This window comes from Narcine bancroftii, chromosome 2 (assembly GCF_036971445.1).
Source record: "Narcine bancroftii isolate sNarBan1 chromosome 2, sNarBan1.hap1, whole genome shotgun sequence".
In the NCBI taxonomy this organism is placed as follows: domain Eukaryota; kingdom Metazoa; phylum Chordata; class Chondrichthyes; order Torpediniformes; family Narcinidae; genus Narcine; species Narcine bancroftii.
Window position 1 is genome coordinate 316,535,578 of NC_091470.1, and position 23,992 is coordinate 316,559,569.

General features: G+C 40.1%; 1 protein-coding gene across 5 annotated transcripts in view; it reads right to left on the reverse strand.

Moving 5' to 3' along the window:
* lpin2 (lipin 2) overlaps positions 1-23,992 on the reverse strand; it is a 160,138-nt gene that overhangs the window by 110,586 nt on the left and 25,560 nt on the right. The window contains exon 1 of one of the 5 annotated variants that reach the window (XM_069921745.1): positions 15,967-15,986. The exons of the other annotated variants lie outside the window; for them this stretch is intronic. The gene's annotated coding sequence lies outside the window, so the exon portion shown is untranslated. Of the gene's footprint in view, positions 1-15,966; positions 15,987-23,992 lie in introns of those variants that run through there. 5 annotated transcript variants of the gene reach the window in all.

Sequence of the window (23,992 nt, forward strand, 5' to 3'; positions counted from 1 at the left end):
GCTGATGTCCCCTAGCTTGGGCTTCTGAGCCCCATGCTGGGAGGAAGGGAACACCTCCAATGGCGCCATTTTGGCTGGCTGCCCCGCCGTGTGGCTTACAAGTGGGGCCAGTTCGCCTGCCTGGTGGTGAGCCGCCACAAGCCCTTGAATTTAAGGCAGCTTAACTGAATGGGGCATCAAGCAGCTCTGGTAAAACTGTGCTACAGAAATAGTACTTTTCTCTAGCAAAAATCCTACATAGCCTCCCACATGTTTGCACAAAGATCGTTGTCTACACAATGCTGCTCCTTTCCTGTGAGCAAGTCAAGGGTTCTTAGTGGTAATAATTCTTGGGTGGAAGTCACATTTTTCAGAAAGGAAGAAGGATGTGAACATTCAATGGTATAACCGTTGTTAACTTCTATCCTTTTTAAGGGGTGGGGAAGGAGGTGAGGGTTATCACAAACAAGAATCTAAACTTGACCAACTAAATAAATTGTGACTAACAACGGGTTAGAGGCTTGGTAGAGGTTACATTGAGCAAGTCATCTCTCAATAGCCCAAAGCATTTCCACCATCTATAGTGCAAGTCAAGAATGCAACAAAATGCTCTTCATTTGTCTGGATGAGTATGGCTCCCAGAGTACTCAGGAAATTCAAAACCACCTAGTTCAAACCAATCATTATGGCATGTCCATCCACCACCCTATATTTTCATTTCCTCTATCTTCTGGTACCACTTATAAAATGTACTGCAGATACTTGGTCACTGATAACCCTTTCAAAGCCTGCAAACCTATCCCAAGGATGACAAAAATTTAAGGTACAAAGAAACACCACCAGCTGTAGGTTCTCCTCCATGTTTCATGCCACGCTGACTTGGAATTAAATCAGTTCTTCCTCATTGTTACTGGGTCTAAATCCAGGAATACTCTCCTCAGTCATAGTTGGAAAACTTTGATCAGAAGGACTGCAGTGGCTCAAGTTGCTCCACCACCTCTTTAAGGTTCATGAGAAATGAATAACAAATACTGGCAGTCAGTCTACAGAGGAATTGAAAGAAAACAGCTATTTAAGGGATTTACCAAAAGTATTAAACACTACTGAGGTAACTTTAAAAAAAAACTCCATTGATAGTGACATTTTCATATTTGCACATGGATTCAGGTAATTTCTGACAGAAGAAATAACCACATAGTAAGCATAGCTGTTAGCACAACAGTGTTACAGCGTCAGCGATTGGGACCTGGGTTCAAATCCCACACTGTAAGGAGTTTGTACGTTCTCCCTCGGGAGAACACAAGTCTGCATTTGTTTTCCCCCAGGAGTTCTGGTTTCCTCCCACCAATCAAAACACACTGGGGGTGTAGGTAAATCGGATGTTATTGGGTGGCCTGTTACCGTGCTGTAAGTCTAAATTTAAATTTAAAAATAACACTAATTAAATTATTCACCATTATTGACAAAGATAGAAAATTTGAAAAGATGGAAAGATTTACCAATAATGTTAATAGGACAGATGCATTGTATTAAGATGAATATTTTTCTGAGAATACAATATTTATTTCAATTGTTACCCATTCATATACTAGAATGTTTGAAATAAATAAATAAATAAATAGATGGGGGCTTGAATAAAATATGAGAATTTATTTGGAAAGGTAAAATGTCAAGAGCTAGTCTTGAAAAATTAACATGGATATTTGATCAGGAAGGACTAAGATTACCGAATTTTAAAAAAAATTATTATAAAGCAGCTCATTTGAGATTTTTGTCCTCTGTTATGAAATGAGTGAAACAAAAATAGCTTGGGTTCAGAATTAAATGAATAAAATTGGAGAAACTATCCCAGAAAAATATTTGTATAAATGGAATAGTAAATTGTTTAAAGGAAATATGGAAGTACCAATTTTAAAGCATATATTGAAAATATGGAATGGCATTCATATGGAGAGAGGGATTAAAAATTATCAATTATCAAAAATGTTGTTAAAACAAAATTAACTTTTCCTTTCACTTTGAATAATTCTTTATTTGATAATTGCTATAGTAAAGGTATACATAGGATAAAAGGTTGTTTTTTAAGGATCTTTCTTTTTAACTTTTGAGCAATTAAAAGATAAATATAATATACAAAATACAATTTTTGCATATTACCAATTAAAAGCTTGCTTAAAAAAATTAGGAACAGATTTGAGACTCCTAGATCAAAGTCAATTTGAAGGTATAGTAATAGATGAACATTATAAAATTAATAATATGTATATAAAATTACAAGAAACTAAAAGGAAAATAGATTTATACAAATCAAAATTATGATGGCAGAAAGATTTAAATATACAAATTCAAGAGGAAATATGGTCAAAATTGTGTCAAGAGAGTGTTACAAATAGTTAATGCTAGATATCAAATGGTTCAATATAATTTTCTTCGTCAATAATATCATAAACCACATAAATTAAATAGACTTAATTCTAATTATTTGGATAAGTGTTTTCGATGTACCAAGGAATTAGGGACTTTTTTTTTACATTTGGTATGGTCCTGTGAAAAAATTGAAAGATTTTGGAATGATTTGAGTGTATTGCTAGGACAAATTATGAAGATAAAGATACAAAAAGAACCAAGAATATTTTTACATGGGAATATATAAAAAGATATAAAAATGAAATTGGACAAATATCAAGAAAATAATTTTTAAATATAGCCGTGGCAACTGCAATGTATAGTGGTAACATGAAAAACTGAAAGTGTGAAACTATTAGGCAGATGGCATATTGAAGGTTCCACTTGATCCTTTAGTATATTTAAAATTAAATAAATTTTAAATTGCTTTTTTGAAATTGGCTTTAGCTGTAGCTAGAAAATGTTTGGCAATTACTTGGAAAAATTAGAATAATATGAGTATTCATAGATGGTATTTGCAAATGAGATCTTGTATTCCACTGAAAAAGATAACACATTATTTACATAACAATTATTCCTTTTTTGTTAAAACTTGGACCCCATATTTACATTATATGGGGCTGAATTATTAATCTCCTTTCCATACATTAGTGGTATTGTTCCGAACCATGGTAACTAATTGATGAGTTTTATGTTTTGTGATCTTTCTTTTTTGGGGGTAGTTTAGAGGGGGGAGGTGGGATGGGTTGGGGGGGGGGGTTATTATTTGCATAAAAAATATCATGTATGTATTCTGTTTTTTCCCAAGCTGTATTTTTTCATTGTATGTTTTATCATGATCAATAAATAAAATTTTCAAAAAAAAATCAATGAATATTATACACGCTAATAATATTATATGTAGAGTAGGTGTTCTTTTTTTTCTTCCTTTTCTTCTTTCTTTTGGGAGGTGGGGGGTTGAGGAGAAAAATTAATTTTTTGTATCTTTTTTATGACTTACACAAATTACTGCATTACTGAATTATTCCTTTTTGTATTGATACAAATGATAAATAAAATGTTCACAAAAAATAACACCAATGAATTATATTTATCACTATTCATATTTCAAACCAGTCATATACATGGGTCACTAAAAGATTCAAACATTGAATATGGGACAGCTACACCAAATAGAACACAAATTGCAATTTGCAGGCCTGTCTATTGAATGCTGCAGCAAAATATGGCTGATTTTCATCTCCTCGAGTTTCAAACTCCTTAAAATTGAAGAATTGTTTTATCCAATTATTCCGTCAATGCTGCAACCAACTGTGCAAAGTTAACTATGGTAAATTCTGCAATCAAAATGGATTTTGCTGTCCGTAGTTTTGTTCTATTGAAAACAAACCCTAACTTATTCCATAAATGTAATCACATTTAGCTCCTTTCACACTGCCAAATAAAGTGGGTTGAACCGGGCAATTTAGCAGGTAATCAGCAATGTGAAAACCGGGCAAGACGGGTAAAGGTCAATGATGAAAATATAATATTATTATATATATTATTAGCATGTATAATATTCATTGATTGTTGTGTCAGAGACCAGCACAGTTAACTCGGATTTGACAAGGTACCTGGTAGGTTGCAATGTGAATGTGCAACTAGCTCTACCAGGTGATGTCAGTGCCTGTGTGCGTGAGTCTGGTAGTTTTAATACCAGTACAGTTATATTTTACAGGGCAGCCAGCAGGACTGTTGGCGCATACCTGTGCTGTAAATCATCTCGAAGTTATTTATAATAACTAATACAATGCAAATGCTCGGTTGTTCTTCTTTATCCAATATGATCACACAACTTCCACCTTGTCATGATGGATGAGCTTGTGTGGTCCTGTGATCCCAAGAGTGATGCTATCTGGTAGGGTCATCCTTGGCGGCAAGGAAGAGGGTGAGGACCCTGTGTTATGGGCTCAGAGGACCGCAAAACCCAGCAGCAATAGATATTCACCAAGACAAATGGTTACTTAAACAAAAGTTGCTTTAAATTATCTTTAAACATGAAAATAGGATCAAACTTTAACTTAACCCTCTTCTAATTCTAAGCACACATGTATGTAATGTGTGTGTAAGTTCAGAAAAGTTCTTTGACTCACTTCTCAAAGTTCACTGGTATAAGGCAATTCATATACTGTGTTCAGAATTTAACATTTATGAATTTCACCAAGCTTTGGTGCTTGAAAGATAAATGGTTACCACTCAGGAAGGTTCTTATTGGTTTTCAGAGAGAGATTTGTTGCTCGTTGGACACAAACTGATTCCTTCTGATCAGCCACTTCAGTGTCTTGCTGAAGAAACTTGGCCCATCAGGGTTCTCTAGATGATAACCTCTTTCTTTCAGGTCACTACAGAGTTCCTTTTCTGTTTCCCTTATTTCAAGGGAAACATTATACAGCCAACCATCTCCTCTTGTATGGACCACAAGGGCTTTGAGCAGCCTGAACTAAGAACTCACACTGTTTTGAAAATGGGGTTTTTCCACAAGCTTGTCATGTTCCAGTCTAAGCTGCTGCTTAGAACTGAATTCTCTCTCTGTCACACAGAGAAAAGCCTGTTTGATGCTTTCTGCTTACAAAACCACCTGACCTTCCTAGAACAGCAAACTGCATTCAGACAGACTGCGGCACCAGACCTAATCTTCTGAGTCTGTTCATCTGTTGCTTTCCAAAACAATAATCCATTATTCCACACCATGTCCAATTAACACCTACTTGTAAAGTCTCTATAGGCAATCATCATAATTTTTTCAAGGCACTCAGAGCCTGGACTGTGTGGCTTGAGCAGAGCTCTGCCATTTTAAATGAGATCTGTTTTGAAATGTTTGTATTTGTTTGTGACCTACACTATTAAAAAAATGCGCACAATTTATCTTCTTTAAAACATATCTATATACAATATAAAATACAACAATGTCACACCTGACAATGAACAAATCAACCAAGTCCTCAACGATTGAACAAGAGGACAAAGCTACTTTGAACTCAAAAGCTGTGAAGGCAGAAGAAGGCTGCAACAAATCCATCAGCTCCAATCATCATGGTTTTCATGCCATTGGAATCAGTTGGTTGCTTCTTGGAGTGCAACATCAAGCACACAATAAACAAATACACGCACAGGTGTCTTCGCTCTGTGGATCAATGGAACGAAGGCCATCATCCTCAACTATAAGAGATCACCATGACGAGCATGATCGCAGAACTTGCATTGGTGCTCAGCCCAATGTCCTTTAAATTTCCAAGTTTAAACAGATTGAAGCCCACTGCAGTAGATTTTCCTATGGTCTTTGATAAATTGAGCACACTTTTCCCCTCACTGTCTTTTATACATGCACACACAAGTCTTATTGAATTGTGTGCGTTTCTTACACCCCCCCCCCCACCCCCCCAACTCTTTTATACATTGTGCGCTTATGTGCTTTATTCCCACTGTGATTTCACTGCCCTGCAAGTACGTATCACTCAGGACATCACTACTGGAATCTAGGCCCCCTTAGAACCAGTCTGAACAGCTTACTGTGTACACCAATCCAGGTAGTTTACTTGCCTTTTTGGAGGGTTGGCAGTAAGCAAGAGGCATTTCAGCCTGTAATGTTATCCTTTTCATACTGTTTGTGAACAATTTTCACCAGCTTACAAAATGCATGACATTAAAAGTCCATGAAAGGAATTCCCAGACTTAAAATTCTTGTGATTACTGGCATGTTGTTTTAGAAATTAAGGTACACAGAATAGCCAATAATAAAAAAAATCTGTACTTTTCTCTAGCAAAAATCCTACTTCCACATGTTGTTTGCGCAAAAGCTCCTCCACAATGATGCCTCTTTCCTGTGACCAAGTCAAACCAATAAAATGTTGGCATATCTGTCACTTTTCTGATCTGAAAATTTAAGAATTCAGTCTCCAGTTTTTTTACTCCCTCAGAATATTAAAGCAAAAACAAGATTTCAAACATCAGTTGTTTCCAGGAAACAACCTCACAAATGCTCCCAGACCATGCGAGCATTTCCAGCACCCAAGTCTTATTCAAAAATCAAATCAATGTGTACCAGTTCCAGTGCAGCATAGCACAAGATCCAGAATGCAGTTTTGAACTTGCTTTCATCTCTGCAGTTGAGGTGACCTCGAACAGTCTGCCAATTCAACAACAGAATTGGAAAGGGAACAAGCTTGCTTATTACAAGCAAAAGAACAAGAATAGTTGTAGTGATTCATCAGCTTTCTAATGGGTAACACTCCTTCTGATAAACTGGTACCAATAATGAAGAGTATTAAATACTCTTATTTTATGATGGGGAAATCAAATACATAAAAACGCAAGGAAGAGAAGCAGGGTGGGTCAACTGCCCCATTGAACCTGCTCCCCAGCAAACAAGATCATGGTTCATCTGACTTCCCTCCTCCATTCCCCCCATCCCACAATAACCCTTCACTCCCCAATTATGCAAAAAATCTATTCAACTAGATCTTAAACATATTTAAAGAGCAACCTCTACTGTTTTCTTGGGTAGAGAATTCCAGATTCATGGCTCTCTAGGAGAAGCAGTTCTTCTTCATCTACTACTCTCTCAAATCTTGAGGCAATGTTCTGTTGTTTCAATTTCACCCACGAGCAGAAACTTTCCTTCTTCTATCTTATCCAATTGATAATTTTATATTTCTTTAAGATCACCTCCAACTCTTCTGAATTCCAGCAAGTATTGTCAGAATTAAACTGGAGAACATCCTCTGCATCACCATATAGATTTCTCATGTGAGACGACCAGTATTGCATGTAGTCCTCCAGGTGGAGCCTAACCAATATCTTGTACAGCTGCAGCAGAACCTCTGTACTCTTGAATTCAAGCCCTGCAACAATGAAGGCCAACATTCCATTTGCCTTCTCGATTACCTGTTGGACCAGCAAACCAACCTTTTGTGATTCATGCACAAGCACTTCCAAGTCCATCTTCACAACAGCATGCTACAATCTATCACCATTTCAATACTATTCTGATCTATTTTTCCTTCCAATGTGGATGACCTCACATTTACCAAAATTGTAGTCCATTGTAGGTCCTTGTCAACTCTCAAACTATCTGCATCTCTGGAGACTCTACACACCCCTGCACGATATTTTTTTTTTTCCACTCAGTTCAGTGTCATCAGCAAAATTGGATGGGTTACACATAGTCACCTCTTCCAAATCAATGATGTACATTGTGAACACTTGCAGTCCTAGCACTGACCACTGTGGCACTCTGCTCACTACTGATTTGCAATTAAATATTCTAACTCTCCATCTTGGTTAACCAATTTTCTATCCATGCTAAGATATTACTCCCCAACTCAATACATCATTATTTTTATGGATAAAGTCTTTCATGCAGCACCTAATCAAACACCTTTTGGAAATCTAACTACACAATATTCACCTGTTCTCTTCTCCCCCCCCCCACCGACTTTAATCATTATATCCTCAAAGAACTCCAGAGAAGTTATCAAACTTAACCTTCCCTTCTCAAATTCATGCCTGATGGAATAATTTCTTACTTGATAGCTTCAAGTATTTTCCCCGACTACAGACTATAAGCTAACTGGTCTTTAGTTACCAGTACATGCTGTGACAGAGTATTTTGAGGTGGCTTGGGATGAATTGCTAGTGCAGTTTGCACGAACACATTTCAAAACAAGACTTTTGCAGAATGTTTTTGCAGAAAGAGAGCAACAAAGTTGCAGAATACAGCTTGCCGGGGAGACCATGTAATTTTTGCAGGCAGGCAGAGGACAGTTTTGCTCAGAGAGGGAGGGAGTGAACCAGAGAGAGAAGGAGTCACAGAAATCAGTTCCAGAGGGATAAGCTGGCAAACTTTGGAAGGCTGTCTGGTCAAAGGAGAAGACTGGCGGTCTGAAAAGTGACCTGAAAGAAAGAGGATCACCTGGAGAACCCTGAAGGGGGCAAGTTTCATCAACAAGTCTGATTGGAAAGGGATCAGGTGCAGATGTCCTGGAACAAAAGGAATCTCTCCCTGAAAACCCTCCTGGGTGGAAAACATTTGCCTGTTAAGCACCAAAGACTGGTGAACTTTGTTAATGCTAACTTCTGTGCACAGTACAAGAATTGCCTGCAACCATTGAGATTGGACTGTGATCCAAAGAACTTTTCTAACCTTAAATATACATTACACACACCTGTGTTTAGTATTAGGGGGTGGATTAAGTAGGTTAGGTAGGTTCAGTAAATTGATAGTAATAAGTTAAAGCTTAATTCAGTTTTCTTGTTCAAATATAATTAAAACTACTTTTGTTTAAGTAACCCTGTGTTGTGGTGCAGATCTATTGCTGCTGGTTTTTGGGGTCCTCTGGATTCCGTAACAATGCTTTCTGCCTTTCTCTTCTTTTAAATAGTGGTATAGCAAGCACTGACTTCCAATCCATCTGGAGTTCCCCAGATAATATTAGTATAGTATCACATATACCTTTTCTATAAATTTAGCCATTTCTCGTACCTAAGCATTAATTCTATCAGGACTGGGGATTTAACTACTTTTAGGCCAACTAGTTTGGTCAGCACTACCTGTTTTTTTTTAAAAAGTAGTGATTATCCTCAGCCCCCCCCCCCCCCCCTCCCTTCGCATCTATAGCATATCTCTTTTGCATGATAGGTATGTCCTCCACTGTGAAAACTAACATAAAATAGTTGCTGAAAATCTTAGTAATTTCCCCATTGCCAAAGTTAAACCACAACTTCTCATCTTCAAATTTTATAAAGGAAGCTTTCAGTTTTTGACTTTTCAATGATAAAAGAAAACTATACCTAAAATTAGGACCAAAAATTATGAACAAAAGCAAGCTATCCATCCAAAAGAGGTTAGATGTTGATTAAATCACTGTTTCATTTAGGAGAGTGGTTGTCAAAATTTATTTTCACTCATATATCACCTGAAGTAATCATTATACCTTAGGTACTCTGTAATTAGCAAGGGATTACCTAAGGTGGTATGTTAGTGGGGGGAAAAAAAAGTTTGAAACCATTGCTCTAGACCCAATTGTTACTGTAATATTTTGCTTGAGAAAAATTGTTATTGGTCCACTTCCTTTGGAATTATGAAACCATGCACATAACAAGTCAATTTGGTATAATTAAATCAGTGGTTTTCAAACTTTTTCTTTCTACTTACATACCACCTTAAGTAATCCCTTACTAATCACATATGGCATTGGGATTACTTAAGGTGGTATGTGAGTGAAGAAACATTTGGAAAGCACCGATTTAGGAGAATAATTCTTTGAAACAAGCAACAATGTTTTAAAATTTTGTGGCGGTACGCCATTAGGCAGGCGAACCGGCCCCACTTGTCACGCACGCGATGGGGCAGCCGGCCAAAATGGCGCCGTCGGGGGTTTCCTCCCGACCTCGGCTCCGGGCTCAGAAGCCCGTGCTTGGGGACCCACGTGATGCCCTGGTGACGTTGGGGCCCCCAGTGCGGTTCTCAGCCAGGTCCGGGCTGGGAGTATAAGACCAGCCAGGCAGCCTGCAATAAATCAGTTTTTGCTCACTGAACTCAACCCATCTGGTTGTGCAACCCATCAGTTAGCAGTGTAGCCGCCGCTACAATCTCATCTTTTTTGCAAAATACAGTACTAACCAACATATTCAGAGTTCAATGTTTGGTTGCATAATTACATCAGGAGAATAAACTTGATAAAGGGCCTTGTTTGCACTTGAAGTAATCCAAGCCTCTGAAAGACTTTGAAAACAAATAGATTTCTGCTTTTAAAATGCCAAATGGGAAAACTTCAGTTCTATCACAAGCCAAAAAACCATACAATTTAACCAAGCATCCAATTGATGCATTGAGCATCTCTCTCCAACCAAAAATGAGACAAATATTTACTCAATTCCAAAAAGCAATTTGAATAGCAAGCTTTAAGTCAGAGTTTCCCTATGCTGTACAATATATTTATTAAAGGCAGCTGGCCAAGTAAAAGTTAAGTAAAGGGTGGCACAGTTGGCATAGCGGTTAGTGCAATGCCTTTACAGCACTAGTGGTCGGGATCAGGGTTCCAATCCCACGGTAGTCTGTGAAGAGTTTGTGCATTCTCCCATGTCTCTGTAGGTCTCCCCCCACTGTTTGAAACATACTGGGGATGTGGGTTAATTGGGTGTAAATTGGACAGCATGGACTTATGAGACTGTTACCGTGCTAAATGTATTAAAAAAAAACACCATTTTGTCTAAGTTTATTGCAGTAAATAAACAGGAATTAACAAGGGACAGTTTATCATTTGTTTTCATTTTGATATTCCTCAAGGTTTCAGTGAACATTCAAAACCTATTGTGTGGAAAGGTAATTTGGTTGCTATTTTCATTAAAAGCATTGAAAATTCTGTGAAGGAGAATGTGGCTCGAGTCCCAATAAAAGTTGAATTTCTGCTAAGCTTTAATAACAACATTGTATGAAGGGTAAAAGCAAAGCACTAGGACCCATTTTGCTCTCAGCGGTGAACAAAGAGACAACCAGTTAAACTGAGGCCATGGACAAATTGGAGAAACACACCCAATTATTTGTCAGGGCTCTCTCCAATCATTCAGCATCGTTTCCATTAGCCACCTGCCCCACTCCCCACCCCACTGTCTCTTTTTCTTTCCCTATCCCACTTTTTTCAGCTCCTCATCCCCTTCATTCTCCATTCAGAGAGCCGTTTCCACACCCCCCCCACCTAATAATTTCTCAGCTTTTTTCTCTTCTATCCTCCTACTCCTGGCCTTCATTCCTCCTCCACCCCGGCCTTTTTATTCAGACACCTGCCTGCTTTTCGTTCATACCTTCAGGCTCAGGCCTGAAATGTTGGTTACATATTGTTGGGATTCCTAGGAACACCGCGTGACCTATTGAGTTTCTCCAGCACTTTTGGGTATTAAAATGCAATGTTAATTAATTTTTTTTTTTAAAATCACCCACAGGATCTTCAGAAAAAATTCATAATCACACAAGTGATACCAACCACTTACTGCTGCTAACAGCCCAGTAACTGTCTCTCAAGTATCATGAGCAAGAAAAAAAAGCTGATTGTGAAAAGGCATAGGACTTCCCAGATTTAGCCCAAATTAGAACATTGCTTGTTCTTGGAGGATGACCAACAGGATATTTTGTGAAGCAGCGATGAATGAAAGACACTGGCGTGTTCCAGCTACACTAGGCACTCTTGTGAAAAGATTTTGGGTGTGTGCCGGGAAAGAGAGAAGAACTAGTCCGCAGCAGGGGAGCTATGAAGTTGCAGTTCATTGAAATCTTTGCAACTCTTTGCACAAAATATAATTCCTTTTCTCATTTTAAATGCCTCACTAGCCAGCTGCACAGATTACAGCAGCTGATGATGGCAAGGTAAAACTGAATGCCAACAGCAGACACACACATTTCATACAAATGTCCATTGTATTGCTGGTTTCACAAGGACTTTTTCTTTAAAAAAAATAATTTACAAGGCTTCTATTGTGTGGGGACAGGCTTGAATGACAAAGGAAGGGCTCATCTTATTACTGCATGAAGACAAAATGGACTACAGATGCTAGAATCTGGAACAAAAAATGTTGGAAAAACTCAGGGCAAGCTACATATACAATGGGAAAAGATGCAAGTTGACATTATGTGTTGAGACCCTGCATCAAGACTAGAAATGGAAAGAATGCTTTGCAGCTACCATACCAAGCAGTGATACAGCCAGACAGTACACTTAATTGTGCTCTATGAAATGTTGTCAGGATAAAGGCCAGTAGCTTTGCTCTCATTAATCTCTTTAGGAAATATAGACCCTGCTGCACCTTCCTGATTGAGCTGTTGTGGGTCCTGGATATGTCATCCTTTATATGAAATTTAAGTCCTCAACTCTTTCCATGACATAACTATTGATGTGTAGTGGAGAATGGTCAATTTTCACCTTCCTGAAGTCTACAATCACCTCCTTTGTCTTATCCATGATGGGCATTGTTGTTCTTGCACCATTTTACCAGCCACCCAACCTCTTCTCTGTAATGTGACTCATATTGTTACCAATGAGGCCAACTATTATTTTATCATCCACAAACTTCATGATTGTGTTCGAACTCAATCTGGCTCAGTGCAGACATGAGTCCGCAGTATGAACAGTAGCAGGCTGAGCACACAACCCTGAGGCACGGCACTGCTTAGAGTGATGGAACTTGAGATTTTGCTTCTAACCTGGACAGACTGTGGTCTTTCCAACCAGAAGTCCAGAATCCAATTGCAGAGAGGTGTATTACATCTCAGTGAGGACAGTTTATCCTCCAGCCTCTGAGGTATGATTGTGTGGAACTCTGAGCTTCAGTCAATGAACAATAGCTTGGCATGAGGCATCATTCTCTAGGTGGGTCAGGATATAGTAGAAGGTCAAGCCTATAGAATCATCTGTGGACCAGTTTGGTTGATAAACAAACTAGCAAATCCAATGTCGCTGGAAGTGGCAATTTGATATGTTCCATTCCAGTCGCTCAACGCATTTCATGATCATGGAGGTCAGTGCCACTGGGCAATAGTAATTTAAGATTAGTAACTGTCGCTCTCTTATGGCACTGGTATGATGGTGGCTGCCTTGAACCCTATGGGAAAAGTGGAATGCTGCAGTGAGATGTTGAAGATGTCCATAGGGATCTCAGCCTGCTGAGTCACAGTCCTTCAGCACCTGACCAGATGCATTATCTAATCCTGCTACTTTGTGTGGATTCACCCTGGATAGGATCCTCCTCATATCAGCCACAACTATAAAGGGTGCCTGCTCTTTAGTGGGAGACAAGGTTTTCTTTAGTATCACATTATTTTGCTCATCAAACCACAAGAAGAAGGTATTCAACCTGTCAGGAAGGGAGGAATCACTGTCACTGACCCACAAAGTTTATTTTTAGTCAATTACAGTTTGAATAATCTGCCACATGTGCCTCGTGTTGCTGGAGTTATACATCTGGATTGTCTATGCATACTCTCACTTTGCCCTCTTAATTGCAGAGAAAAGTTCAACCCTTGATGATTTTAATGCCACTTTGTCACCTGATGTAAGGGCATCATCATGGGCTCGAAACAATGTATGAACCTCTGCGTCTTGCATGGTTTCTGATTTGCCCTGTGTGTAACATTTGATCACCATAACAACCTCAATGCACTCATCAATGTTGTGGATGGCTGCTTCCATGAATACACTTTAGTCAGTGCTTTCAAGGCAGAGTATCTTACTCTGGCTAGGTCCTGATCTTCCTGTAGACTGGTTTCTGCTTTTCACAATAACTATTCATTCATAATCTTCTGGACTGCTCACATTCCCCATCCAATCCCCTGCATTTTCTCCTGCAACAGTAGGTACAACACTTCCCCCTTCACCTCCTCCCTCTCCACCATCCAGGGACCCAAGCAACTCTTCCAGGTGAGAGAGGTTCACTTCCACTTCTTCCAACCTCGTTGACTGAATTCAGTATTCACAATATGGACTCATCTACATTGGTGAAACCTGGCACAGACGAGGCAACTGTTTGACAGAGTACCTGGACTCCAGAGTTCACAACTTACTCCCAATTATTACATCTTGGGGTGAGCTGTTCCTAGACTACATAATAATGCATTCTGGCTGGATACTTTCAATGGGTCACATGTAGAAGTGTTGAAGTACACAGGTGACGGGCAATTTTCCACCAGTTTCTGAGGCAGAAGAGAAATTGATAAGTTTTCTTGGCTTCAATGGCAGCACTGCCATGGGTGCAGACCCACAGAGTGCAGAAGCAGAGACACATCGGTCCCCCTACCGCCCAGTCCAACTGCCAAAGGCTCCATACGGGCTTTAAACGACTTGTTAAAGGAGCCGACAGTATTTTATTTTAAAATCCTGCAGCTGCAGGGTCTAGGCCCAAAATGATGGCCACAAGGGGTTGCAGACTCTGGGGAAATCAGCAGAATGACACAGGGCACCTGTAATGGGGAGAACAACCCCCCCCCCATTAAGAAAAAGCAAGGAGTCGACCCCAAGGATGATGACCACAGTGGCAGACCAGTAAGGTGCTTTGCAGTTGAAGGACACACACAATCGACGAGATGTTGGTAACTTGCAGGCGAGGAACCCACACAAGCTGCAGACAACTTGAAGTCAAAGGAATCACACCAGGATCCAAGCCACAGGAGACTGACTCATGAGAACAAAGAATCGGAAGTGGGATTCGAGAGGATGCTGAGGGCAAAGGAGGGCTCCCAAAGGACCCTGGGCCCAAAAGCTTCCACATCATGTCGGACGTTTGGATCTGAGTTCGGGTTGCCAATGGATTGAACTGAACTGGAGTCTCATGTATCTGCAGAGGCTGCAGGAGCCATGGATGCAAATTCACAGACACTCAGTGGCATTTGTGGTGTCTAAATGTTATCATGCAATTACAGCAACTGCAATTTATCCAATTCAAGGCACAGTCTTACTGATCAAATCCCTTTCTTATGTAGCTTCTAAATGTGCACTTGACTTCATATGAAATTGCAAGGTGATTTATCCTCCAACCTCAATTGGGCCAATAGCAACAAAAAAACATCAATATTCAGTTACATGCTGTACATCAACGCACCATGGAAAAAGTTGTGGAGTTTGTGTTCGTCGTAACGAGTAGAATTTAAGGTAAAGTTCCATGCTTGATTTTAATTAAGCTGACAACCAGTAACCATTTAGTTAGTTCTAACATTGAATCAAGTTATCATAATTATGTAGGAAATGCAAAACCATAAATGAACAGGAAATCACAAGCTGCTGGTGCTTCAAAAGTACCTCTGCAAACATGTCCCATCTACTGCAATACACCTCTGCAAACATGTCCCATCTACTGCAATACACCTCTGCAAACATGTCCCATCTACTGCAATACACCTCTGCAAACATGTCCCATCTACTGCAATACACCTCTGCAAACATCAGTTCTATGGGTTTCAGATGCAAAGTTCCTTTGCTGCTGTGATCAGGAGATAACCAATAAACCCTCAATTAATCCAGTTTAAGCATTAAAGTTGCATCTAGAGTGGCAAATAAATTATTTGTGGTGCTGATCAATTCAGCCTAAGCAAATTGAGGCATCTTCAGAAAAGCAATGACTATTTGATATGTAAATTCAGGGTAAAAGATACACAGTAAGATTTCCGTCATCCAGAATTTAAACAACCAATAGCCTCAGAAATCAGGAGAGAGAAAAAAATTCCAGAAAATAAATGGGTAAAAAATACACAAGTTTAAAATTGGCACCCCTACTGGTCAGTTCGCCAATCCACGCTACACGCAATCTCAAGCAACCAACAAATTCACTTATCTGGCAGCATCTACCAATCCCTATAGATGCAGGATACCAGGGGTTTTACTGTATATTAAGTCAATAAGGGATACCTGGTTTTTTTTTTGTAGAAATTAGTCTCCATCTTGTATTTAATGGTGATAAGCAGATTTGACTGTAAACCACAACATCTTAGTGCAAAGCAAGGTTGTGTAATTGTTCCAACATTTTTCTCAATATTTCTTGCTGTATCGATGCACTCACCTCCAACAAGCTTTTCACAGGAGTGGACCTGCTCTGCAGGACACATGGGAAACTGATCAACTTACATCACCACTGCCGCAGACATAATATTGCTTCAAACTCTGCTAGAAAGAGTACATTGATGGTTACACAAACAGAGCAGCCACTCATTAGCCCCTTTTCCACTGGCACCTTGTCCTAGGAATTAACTGGGAATTTACTGGGACAAGGTCCAGTGGAAAAGGAAAATTGTCCAAACACCGGCATCAAATGACATCATTTCACACTGGGGATTAACCCTATTGACATTCCCAACATCTGCTGACGTCAGTGTGCTGATAAAACCAGTGGAAAAGGGACAGCAGAAAACACCCATTTCCAGTTAAAGGTAGAACACTCAGATCCCCGGGGATGAGTGTGTTCAGTGGAAAAGCAATTAGTGTCTCAGTTAAGGGTGGCCCAGTGAAAACAGCACAAAGAGCTTCCTATCCTGGGACACTGTACAGCTAATTAACTGAGATGCCAGTGGAAAAAGGGGCTATTGATGCATTGTTCAACAAAATGCACACAAAGATTCTCTTGCACCTGCTCTGGAATACACCACCCTACAAGAATATAAGATCATGATACCACCAGAGAGAAACGTGGACTTTCTCACCTCAGTGAAAGCAGACATTTTAGAAATTCAACACCACTTTCAAAATTGGAGTATGGCCTTTGTCTAGTTGCGATTTAAAAAGTACATTTTAAGATCAAGATTTTGATGTCACCATCAGGCTCATGATCTAGAGAGCAGCAATAATCCCAGCCCTCCTGAATACTTTTATCTCAGTGCATTGGAAAGGCAATGCCAGCATTGATTCTGCAAAATCTTCCAAGATGATTGGCAGGATAATTAAACCAAGGTCTGCATCCTTTACTGGCTAACGTACCCAACATTGAGGCACTAAATGCAGTCAGCTCTAATAGCAGGCCATGTCATTCAAGTCTATTTATGTTCTCAAAATCTCCTTTTAAAGTACTAACTGCTTAAAATGGAACAGCAGCAGCATTTGGGATAGCAATCAGAGTATAGTGGGCCAAATGGCCATTCAGCAGGCAGAGTTGGAAACCGTTGCCGTGGCGCCTCACCCAGCGAACACGTGCAGCCATGGGCTGGGTCGCTGCTCACTCACCAGAGCAATGATCCATGTGCATATAGTGCTGCAAGCGGAGTAGAGACACTGTTATGCCTCTTTCTAGAAGGCATGGGGCTACCACCATGTTTACTTTAAACACGTCAGCCCCACAGAATAGCAGAAAGCATTGGTGATGTCACACCCCCCCTTGGTCCTGTGGAGCCCAGACCGGGAGGGATACAAAATGGGGGGAGCAAACTCAAATAAACAGTGTTTGCTGACTAACCTTGTGTATGTGCATTCATTTAATAGCTCTACCAGAGTAGTCGCTACAATTGGTAAGGGGGGGGTGTAGTGTAGCGGGCCGAGTCGGTGTGTAGAGCTGTATTGCGAACCATCACCGTGAGGCTCACCCAGCAGACACATGGAGCCATGGGCCAGGTTGCTGCCCATTCACCTGAGCAATGAACCGCGTAGCACTGTTATGCCTCTTTCTCGAAGGCGCGGGGCTACCACCGTGTTTACTTTAAACATGCCAGCCCCGCAGATTGGCAGCAAGCACGTGGTGACATCACCCCCCCTGCACCGGGTCAGTCCCTTGGAGCCCAGACCAGGAGGGATACAAAAAAGGGGGGGAGCAACTCAAACAGTCTTTGTGTATGTGCATTCATTTAGTAGCTCCACCAGAGTAGTCGCTACAAGAGCTCATTTGTTAGGCACACACAGAAGACCAGCAAAACAGCATAAAGAAAACACTTCCTAACTCTCCTCCCATTTTGACAAGCACATCCTGCCCTACTGTTTGGTTCCACATTGGCACCAGCCACTTCAAGTGGAGAGGAAGGAAATAACCCTCAGTCCAAAGGGACTGTGTACTATGATAAACATTTAATTATGTTTGTTGTTAAGTATCAATAAATGATTTTGTATATTTAAAAAGCAAATTTACAGATTGCACCCATCAGCTACATAACATTCACTCAATTTCCTGATTTATATATGAATCAGGCCCTCAATGAATCAATTATGATTTTTAACTTGACACCTTAAAACAATTAAATTGAAATTTCAATGAGTCACAAATGAAATGAACACACTTTAATGGATATGGTTCAAAAGGTTAAGAGCAAATCAATATTTCCATCAACTATATCAGATATTAAATAAAATAACAGAAAACAATATACCAAAGAATCCAGAGATCTTCCTCCTAAGTAACATAAAAAAACAAAGAATTTAGAATTGATTTGGAGGATGCACAAAAAAGATTTGTTAAGATAGCTCTAGCCGTAGCAAAAAAATGTATTATGTCAACCTGGAAATTGGAAGATAATTTGAAAATACAACAATGGTATATAGAAATGAATAAATGTATTCCATTAGAAAAAATAACATATAGTTTAAGAAATAATATTGAAATATTTGAACAAATATGGGAGCCTTACATGAAACACAATAGCGAAAACCTACCGGGGACAATCACTACCTAAGTTAATGGAAGGAGAAGGAAATAAAAAGAATGGACTCAGTGGAATTTCTTGTGTATTTTTATTGAATGACAACATTGTTTGACTGGTTTAATGTATCCTAGATTTTGTACTTTAAATGGATGGGAGGGGGGAGGTAGGGAGGGTGGGATGGGGGGGGGGGGGAGAAAATGACACTGTATATGTGTGAAAAGGAAAAAGTGTGTATCATGGTTAATGTGATTTATGGTGTGAAAAATAAAAAATTTAAAAAAAACTATATAGGATTTCCCAAATACTTATGATCAGACTCCAAAAGACAATTTTGAATTAATTCTCAAGATACTGAATTAGAGTTTGACCTGCTCTATTTCTTAGCTAATATTCAAGTTTATTATCACCTGATTGTACATTTTTTTTTTGGCTTGGCTTTGCGGATGAAGATTTATGGAGGGGTATGTCCACGTCTGCTGCAGGCTTGTTGGTGACTGACAAGTCCGATGCGGGACAGGCAGGCACGGTTGCAGCGGATGCAAGGGAAAATTGGTTGGTTGGGGTTGGGTGTTGGGTTTATCCTCCTTTGTCTTTTGTCAGTGAGGTGGGCTTTGCAGTCTTCTTCAAAGGAGGTTGCACCCCGCCGAAATGTGAGGTGCCAAGATACACAGTTGGAGGCGAAATCAGCCCGCTGGCGGTGGTCAATGTGGCAGGCACCAAGAGATTTCTTTAAACAGTCCTTGTACCTCTTCTTTGGTGCACCTCTGTCTCGGTGGCCAGTGCAGAGCTCGCCATATAACACGATCTTGAGAAGGCGATGGTCCTCCATTCTGGAGACGTGACCCACCCAGCTGTGCTGGGTCTTCAGCAGCGTGGATTCGATGCTTGCCGATTCTGCCAGCTCGAGTACTTCAATGTTGGTGATGAAGTCATTCCAATGAATGTTGAGGATGGAGCGAAGACAGCGCTGATGGAAGTGTTCTAGGAGCCGTAGGTGATGCCGGTAGAGGACCCATGATTCGGAGCCGAACAGGAGTGTGGATATGACAACGGCACTGTACACGCTGATCTTTGTGTGTTTCTTCAGGTGATTGTTTTTCCAGACTCTTCTGTGCAGTCTTCCAAAGGCGCTATTTGCCTTGGCGAGTATGTTGTCTATCTCTTTGCCGATCCTTGCATCAGATGAAATGGTGCAGCCGAGGTAGGTAAACTGGTTGACTGTTTTGAGTTCAGTGTACCCGATGGAGATGTTGGGGGGGGGGGGGGGGGAGGTTGGTAGTAATGGTGGGGAGCTGGCTGATGGAGGACCTCAGTTTTCTTCAGGCTGACTTCCAGGCCAAACATTTTGGCAGTTTCCGCAAAACAGGACGTCAAGCGCCGGAGAGCTGGCTCTGAATGGGCAACTAAAGCGGCATCGTCTGCAAAGAGTAGTTCTCGGACAAGTTGCTCTTGTGTCTTGGTGTGAGCTTGCAGGCGCCTCAGATTGAAGAGACTGCCATCCGTGCGGTACCGGATGTAAACAGCGTCTTCATTGTTGAGATCTTTCATGGCTCAACAAAACAGCGTCTCACCAGACTATCGTGCATGCACAAAAATACACAAGGATCACATAAATAATCAAAATAAATATTTGAGACAATTTTCACTATTACAGGATACTGTTCATCATTCTCACAACTTTGAAAATATATTCCCCAGCCTGCAGTCTTGATTTTGATGTTCCTGTTCCTCCTTGATGACAGTGGCTTGAAGATACTGTCCACTGGATGAAAGGATCTGCTATAATTCCTTGAGCCCTATTTAGATAACATTCCCAGTAAATGTCACCTCTTGAGGAAAGAGAGACCCCAATGATACTCTTAGCTGTTTTAATGATCCTCTGTAGACTTCCAGTCTGATGCTTTGTAGCATCATGCCACACAATCATGTAGCCAGGGGATTGACTCAATTGTACTCTTGTAAAAGGTGTCAAGATGGAGGCCAGCAGCCTTGCCCTCCTCAACCTCGTAAGAAAGTGTAGGTGATGCTGTGCCATCCTAACTAATGAGGTGTTGTGGATCCAGGAAGGTCATCCCTGGAATGCACACCAAGGAACTTTGTACTCTCCACAACAGAACCATTGCAGTGTAGTGGAGAATGGTCAACGTTTGTCCTTCTGAAGTTCACAATCATTTCCTTCATCTTGTACACAGTGAGACTCAGATCATTGTTGCTGATGAGGCCAACTATAGTTATATCATCAGCAAATTTGATTATTTTGTTGGAACTGAATCTGGTAGTGCAGTCATGAGTCAATAGCATTAATAGTAATTAGTTGATCACACAGCCCTGAAGTGTGCCGGTACTCAGCATGATGGTGCTTGAGGTTTTGCTGCCAACCCAGGCTGACTATGGTCTTTTCATCAAGAAATCCAGACTCCAGACGCAGAAGGGGGTGTTGAATCCCAGCAAGGACAGCTCATCAACCAGCCTCGGAGGAGACAGTGTTGAACCCCAAGCTAAAGTCAATGAACAAGAGCTTTATGTATGTGGCATCGCCCTCCAGGTGGATCAGGAGAGTGAAAGTCAAGGCTATTGCATCATCTGTGGACCAGTATGGACAGTAGGCAAACTGGAACACAGCCAAAGTTACTGGAAGATGCGCTTTACATCACAAACCATTCAAAGCACTTCATGACCGTAGCAGTCAGTGCCACATGTGGTAGATTTTTAGTCTGATTACAGTTGCTTTCTTAGGCACCAGGATAATGGTGCTTAAGATGCATGCAGGAACAATGGATTGCTGCAGTGAGATGTTGTAAATGCCTGTAACAACATCAGTCAGCTGGGGCACAGACCTTCAGCTCCTGATCGGGTACATTATCTGGTCCTGCTGCATTGTATTACTTCATCCTGGATAGGATCTTCCTCACTTCAGCTGTGGCTACGCAATGTGCCTCTTCTTCAGGAAGAGGCAAGAATTTATTTGCTGTCACCTTGTTTTTTTTCTCCAATCAAATCGTGTGTAGAAGGTATTCAACCTATCAGGAGGGGAGGTATCATTGTCGCTGACCCACAAGGTTGACATATTACACAAGGTGAATTTGGCAAAGTATTCAAACCTCATGTTGCTGGTATCACAGATGTCTGTGTTTGGTCTTAAATATTTTTTTAAAAAAGCTCTCAGGATAAGCCAGAGAACAACAGATTGATGAGCTTAATGTCAGTCGTGGACAAATTGGTCGAAGGGATTTTAAGAGACAGGATATCCTTGCATTTGGAAAGGCAGTGACTGATTTGGGCCTCAGTTTTCAAAAACATTTTATCTGCCTTTTCTTTAAATATCTATGGCCTCCACAACCCTCTGGGACATTGCTGGGGAAATGGATCTCAAGTTAAAAAATCCACATATTGATTAAAATAGTGCCCCTGACGGTCAGCATTTTTAGCAGGGACTGAAGAACGTGAATTTACTCTTCCTGGAGTTTAGTTGAAAGGCATAGCTATGGGAAGCAAAATGCCACTGAAGGATATAGATGAAAGTTAGAGATATGGAGGTTGTTTACCAGTAAGACAAGTTTAAAGTTTTAAAAGATGAGGGGAGAAAAGGGCAGGAAAGAATTCAGATAATAATTTGGTGGGCAGTCTTGAAGGAGCAAAGAACACATCTTGCGGACAAAAAGAACTTTCAATTAAAAGGCATTACAGTGTACTACAAAGACAAAATTGCTGAAGAATTTGCTTTATTTTGAACCTCTGAATAGGACACACTTTATTATGGATTCAGTTATTTAATCCCCTAGAGGATTTGGTTTCAATAATTGTAGCAAATTAGAAATGACAGAATTGACTAGAAAAATTGTGTTCATAAAAGTGTTTTGGATACAAATCTGTTAGAAGTATAATGTACAATGAAAAAAAGCTGAATTGAATTCGAACCGAGTAGACTCTGATCAAACAATTAAAATACAGACAGCAAAAATATCCCTGTGTTTATTCAGTCAGCAATAAAAGGTTCTTGGACATTAATGATCTTGTTCACTTCAACTAGCTACATTCTGCCCGTACCTATCCAGTATTCCCACTTTGTAACTTGTTTCTCAATAGGGGCTTTCCATTACCCCAATGGACTCCACAAAATTCCCTCTTATGAATTCATATTATCTGCAAATTTGATCCACAAATCCTCCAATCCTAAACCAAAGGCTTGATGTTTAAGTGAATAATGTTGTTTTGCAATACTAGAGAAACTTAATGTGCAGAGAACTTGGTTCATTGCAAATCAGATATGTGACTGCACACATTATAATTTGTCAACTCAACAATAGTTGCTTTATTAGGCGAGATAAAACTAGTGATAGTCCTGAAAACTGTGCACCAAGGGAAACATTCAAGTTTTGTTTTTAATTCTTGGCACGTCAACATCACCAGCAAAACCACCATTTATTGTCAAACTTCAATTTCCCACAAAAATATAGATCATTACCATCTTGTTGAATAATGGACTGGAAGAGCAGTTAGCAATGGAGATCCAGATTTGGGCCCACCTTTATACTGCATCTAGCTCAGTCACATACAGCAAATCAAACTTGTTGAAATCTAGTTTGTGATAAGAACCTCAGGAAGCCAAGTTGAATCACTCACTCACCCCTTTAGCAGTTGATGGCCTTTGCTTGCATTCTTGTATGGGCTTAGCAATCAAGGTCACTAGTATTCATTTAGTCTTATTGAAGCCAAGCCTCACTATTCACAACTGTTTTGAGGTGGCACTGCAGAACTTTGAAAAATTTGTTGGTTGTGGCACCACTATTTTGACAAGATGCTGCCAGCAACAAAAACTATATACTTTGATAAAGGGCATTCTTAAATTCTCCTGCTACAATTTAGAGAACCAGTCCCTCCCAAGTTAAAAACATAAATCAGAGAACCCAAAAATGTATTATTTTAAAAATCTGATCAAAAAGTCTGACACCAGGTCGAATGAACCTCTAAAATAAATTTGGAAACCAAGTCATGAACCCAAAGGTCAGTTTTGCAAATTGGACAGAAGTAAGGAATATTTACTGAAACTAGCAGTGCATGAAAGGAAAACAACATCTGAGCCATTTTTTTTTTCCATTAATAAGGCCAGAAAAAGACTGGTGATGTCACTGCTGGTAAATGTTTTTGCTTCTCCAAAGATCCCAACTTCTTGCAACAGCTCAGCACCATAAATTCACAACACTTCCTAGTGTTCAAACGGCCCATGGGAAGAGCAGGCAACGCTCACTGTTAAATAGATGACTCAGTCATTTGGCTGGTCTTCCCACAGACCTTTGAATGACAGTCAAGAAACACAGCACAGAAGCCAAGATGCAACAGGTGACCTTTAGCTGTTTATATTTCTATTTAATTCCACATGTGCCAGTTCTCAATGTGTTAAATCCAGTTCCGAAATGATTTCTCTGGATTTGTGAGCTTGGCACAAGGGAGATGAATTTCGCACTACAA